Raw genomic sequence first — 5,524 nt, 5'->3', positions numbered from 1 at the left:
CCTTCATATTTTGTCTTTGTGAGTTCATTTAGTTGTCAATTAGCTGTAAAAGGAGGTTTAACTTACCAAACACTCCTGAAAATATTTTCAATTCTCACACTCAGAATGTTGTGAGTTTAGGTTAATCCAGGGCTTTTGCAGAGATAGCATATGCCATACAGAAAATAATTGTTTATGTAGAGTGAAGGGCACCAGCTGTATAGCTCTGTTCTACTTTTTACAGATTACTTATTGTATTTTACACAAAATGGTTATCTGCACAGAAAAAACGAAACATCTTGGGGCATTAAATTGAATGGTCATTACTCATCATGTTACCTTATGATCTCATTCCTAGCTACTTCACTTTAGTCCTGTAACAGAAATTCAAAGATTAAACCAGTTATCCCTGGGGAAAATGAGCTGTGTGGACATAATATCTGATGGTTGCTTCCACTCTTAATGGTCCAATTAGGGACATATATCATTCTGGTTCCTCTGCCATTTCTCATTCAGGTTACAGTTTCATTAGCTTTGTTTACAGAATCACTCCCATATGTTCTAAAAGGAGATATGGCTAATGTGTGTATTTGTATGTTTGATTAAAAAGGAAAACTGGCCCATGAGGCCTTCTCATGTTTACTGTTTCATGTTATTTTGTATTCTGCTAATATCTTCTAGCACCTCATAAACACTGCACTGTATGTTCGTTCCATTTGCTTCTGGTGAGTGAATGACACTTGAAACTATCAAAGTCAGTAGATAATATCACTGAAAGGTGCCAGAAGAAGGAATCCTGGGATTTCTCTCCTGATGTTCTAAGACACAAGGCTTGATGAGTGCAGAAGAAAGCCTGACTGCTTTGCTTCCAGATCTGAAATTTATACCATTATTGATTGAATTTTCTGGGAGTGGTTACAGCCTCACCATTCTGCTATAAATGTAACAGAATAAGTTTTGCCTCACTGCAGCTCGGTATTCACTGCTTGTAAGTGTATATTTATTAGGCAAACACAAAAGCAAAAGGGCCCGCACTCCAAGTCAGTGCACTGAAGAAGGTTTACAGCCAAAACCGGTATGCCACTTGTATTATTTCATGTATAGGTGTTTTGTTTTATAACATGTTTTGAGACCCAGTCAAGTTTTTTTGAGAACTAACTTGGAGTGTGGGCTCTTTTGTTTTTGTGTTTGCCATTGTGAGTTTTGGGCCCTACACCTATCCATACCTGCGTGGGACTTGGTGAGCTTTCGGGCATATTTGTTAGACACCTGTCTCACTGGTATTCAACTTCTGGTAACTTGACCTTATTTTCTGAATGCATGTTCTGTATCATGATAGAGTGGGATTTAAAAGCACGTAATCCAAAGGAGGCAAATCTACCTAGCTGGCTAGGTACCGTTCAACACATATTCTCAGGAATGTCATTTCATTTGATGCTTTAAAATCAGAATTTAAAGTGGAAGTCTTTTAGCTGCTGATTTTTAAGTGCTATTACCAAATAAGCTAAGTCTGTTAGCAAAGAATATAGGCTGAATCATTTCAGGGCTGTTAAGGACATCGTGGTGAGTGCTGTAAATCATTAAATATAAAAAAGTTAAAGCCACCAAGGTCACTGAGACCAAAGTAAATAAATCCAAAAAGGAAAAACAACATGCCCTTTGTACTTAAAATAACATTAGAGTTTTGTTACAGGTTTAGCTGTAGATAACTCCATTTTTTAAACTCTTTATTAATTTCACACATTTTGTCCAATGACATGGATGTAGATAGTGTTAAAGAAAAGAAAATAAACCATTGTAAACATTTTCATTAGCTTCATGTATTATACACATTTTCTTTTTTAATAATTACTGTTCAATCTAAAATTACATAAAAGTCCTCCCTTCCATTAAATTTCACTTCTACTCCTTCTCCTCCTCCTGAACATTATTCTCTGTTCATTTTATGTAATTTTGCTCCTTCCCCTTTCTAAAGATCTCACCTCCACTTATGTTATCTCCTTTACAATATTCAATATTTCAGTTAAGACTGACTTAGATTTTGATTTCCGTTTTCCAGTAATTGTTTTTTTGGATAGCCAACAGTATTAAATTTAGCAAGGCCTTACTGTGTTTAGACAATTCAGATATTATATCCCAGCTTAAAGGAATCATTCTCTTATTTACAATAATTTTCTCCCCCGTGCATTTCTGGGAATTATTAAAATCTGATAACTCGTTACACCCCCCTCCCCCAAAAAACGAAAATGATCCCAATTACCTCTCTCTTTCTCATTACATTTTGAGCAATTGCTATTAAAAAATCAGCTAGAAAAAAAAGTTAAAAACACTATGGCAAAGTAAAACATACTGATAGGCAAACATCCAGTGGCCTCTCAATTTCGGTAGGAGTGGACACTGTAGTTAGTGTCCTACCTAGTACCATGATGAAGACAGGCATGCAGTGAATTCTTAGAATCAGAAGAACACATACACAGGGAAATAGTTTAGTTTCACTGTTCCAAGCATCATAACCCAAGTCATTTAACTTTCAAGAGAAAAATGAAAGTTATGCACTTACCATAACACTAGATTCAATTTTATCTTTTCCATCAATCTGAACTTGTGGGTTATTGGCTCTGACTAGTATCCAGTGTTGTCACCTTCAAAGTCTTCAGTCCTGGAGCTCACCCTCCTTTACCTATATCTCCTGCCTCTAACTGACTCTCCTCAGGTCTCATTTGCCACCATTGCCTATGGGTCATGATTTTGAGACATCCACATAATAAGTGACTTCCTTGCTTATTTTGATATAATCTTTTTTTGGAGCCCCCTCTACCTTTCTTAATTATTTATCTGTATTTGTACATTAGTATTTAGGTTAGTATTTAGATTGGGATTTAGGAAGGTTAGAAGTTTAGGTGTAGTATCGCTTTAGTGGTTTTAATATGCACTTTTATCTGCTTTTTCTTTATTGTTGTTGGTAGTAGTATTGTTGCTATGCTGTTTTTTACTTGTGGTAATTATTCTCAATCATGGTTACTTTCTCCATGCTATATAATGCAGAGGACAGCTTCAGGGTTTAAAAAATGTGCCGAGTGTGGTCACAAATTGCCTCCATAAGACTTTTTATGAAAAGTGTGACTATTGTTTGGGCGTGGCACACCTGGGCGTTGAGTGCCAGGCTTGCTCTACTTATGCACCAGAGTCCCGGATAATAGGACAAACAAACTTGTTTTAAAGGGCCTTCTCTAACCCTCGGCCACTTTAACTTCCTTTTTCTCCAGCTAAGAGACATGACTGGAAATCAGAGAAGGAGCAAGAAAAACAGAAGGTAAAGGACACAGCAAACTCTTCTTGTGGTTCTAAGCCCAAGGACAAGAAGGAGTGAAACACTCTTCCTCTTCACCTCTTCCTCTTCAATCTAGATTCACTGATCTTTGGCTCTGATGGGGCATTTGGCACCACCTCTGCACTTATCACTGGTGATTTCGGTGCTGAACTCAGACTCCTCTAATTCTCCCACCCTCAGTATCTCTTTTCCCTTTCTTTCTAAGGACCCTTCTGCTTCCTCAGTCAGGGTTCATTCTCCTTTCTTCCCCATTACCCTGACAAGTTTTCTCCAGAACCATTCCCTTGTCCTTCTTGGATCCAAGCTTCTCCCTTCTCAATCCAAAGCTTGGATCCCTCTATTTAGAAAGTCTCAAAGCCAGCACCTATGGCTTATTCTAGGTCTGTTAGGTCAGTTGGGAGCCTTAAATTCTCTGATTTGAAGAAGTCAATGCATTCCTTCCTGCATGTCCAGATGGACCTAGGGATCATTCCCGCCTCCTCAGCCCTGAGGCCCAAGTTTGTAACACCCTCAGCCCAAGTGTGTTTGTTTAAATTCTGCACCATTGGTACAAGGGCACTCAGGTCTGACTGCCCAGCTGCCCCCCCCACCAGTGCCAATGAGTGGCCCTTAAAAATACAGCACCATCCTTGACGTTCAAACTTCAGCTGTGTCAGAGCTGGGTGCATCTTTGAGACAAGCTGCCAGAGCCAGCACCTCTGGATCTGAGTTGACTTTCAGAACTTCAGAGTCATTCCTTTACTTGGGGGCTTCAGTCTATATAGCTTGGCTCCAATTTCAATGTCACAGCTGAATGTGTTCACACCAAAGACTGGGTTCTTTGTTTAGGTCCTTGTATCCAAAGGGAGCCCATTCAAATTATCTAGCCTCTGTGTAAGCTTTTGATGTTGTGGAAAGGATCCTCTCCCACTCTGAGATGGGTGTCTTGGCAGCTAAGCTGGAACTGACCCAATCCCTTCCTCCTTCTGCATCCTTAGCTACTCATCAGCATACTCTGGAACAGCCCACATCTACAGGCCTCTAGACCACCTTGCATTCAGGACTGCACATCTCTTTTGTATCTCCTCCCAATTTTCTCCAAGGTTGATACAAAGAGTAAGTGTAAGAGGAAATACTTGAACTTGCCTGAGGAGTCCCTCACTGAGGATGCTGACTTTGATGAAGGGGTGAGGTCCCCCAAGTCCCCACAAGAGGAATCCTATTTTGGCAACATACTTGAATTGTTGAAACAGCATGGGGGTGGACCACTGAAGGTTCTTCCCTTGATGAGTAAGTGTTTTTCAGAGTTTTTTGCATGGGCCCATCCACATCCTGGGTGGTTCCTCCAGATGTCCTTGTTGAACTGGTATCCTGGATAACCTGGTGAGAATTCAGCATGGTAGTGCCCATTCCCTGAAAACCCAAAAAAGTCCTTGTCCCACCCAAATATTGTCACCTGGTGGTGGACACCATTGTGAGTGTGGCTACCACCAAAAAGGATATCTCAGAGAAGAATGCCACAGTCCATTCACCTAATAGGGAGTCTCAGACCTTGGACCATTCGGGAAAGTGCAATTGCACTTTAGCCACATTTGCCCTAAGTGCACTGAATTATCTATCCCATTTGATAAGACTTCAGAGGGACCTTATTTTGAAAATGCCAAAGGTGGTGAAGACACAGTAGTTCCCTGACTCTCAGAAGACCAAGAAGACCTTGGAGGCTCAGTTGTTGACAATGTAGTCTATTTCCAACATTTCTATGAGGCTTTTCTCTAATGATGCTAATGGTATATCCCACACTGTGGGCATCAGTATTGCTGTGTGCTGCCAAGCCTGGATGTGCTTATACAAGTTTGTGGACTGATTCAGAACATCCTTTATAAACACCCCTTTAGATATAGCCTCACCTTTTGGCCTAAAGGTCAAAGAGACTCTGACAAGGAGAGAACAGGATGGAAAGATGCTGTCTGCTGTTGGAGTTCACTTCTCCATCCCCAAGAGGTCCTTCTCTAAGAACCAGAAGGCACAGAAGCATCTCTTTTTTTTTTGTAATTCACAGCAACTTTTCCAGGATGCCCCTATGGATGGCTTCTCCTAAACAGGGAGGTAACTTTAATGGATGCTGCCAAAGGGGAAGAGATGGTCTGCAGAACCAGGACTTCCACAGTGCTTTATCTGGAAAGTCCTTCCAGCACCCCTGAAGGGTTGCCTGATTGCTGCACTCTATAGGCAGTT

Source organism: Protopterus annectens, chromosome 12.part0 (assembly GCF_019279795.1).
Source record: "Protopterus annectens isolate FY-2018-M chromosome 12.part0, PAN1.0, whole genome shotgun sequence".
NCBI lineage: Eukaryota > Metazoa > Chordata > Ceratodontiformes > Protopteridae > Protopterus > Protopterus annectens.
The sequence above is the reverse complement of the archived record's forward strand: the minus strand, read 5'-3'. Positions refer to the sequence as shown.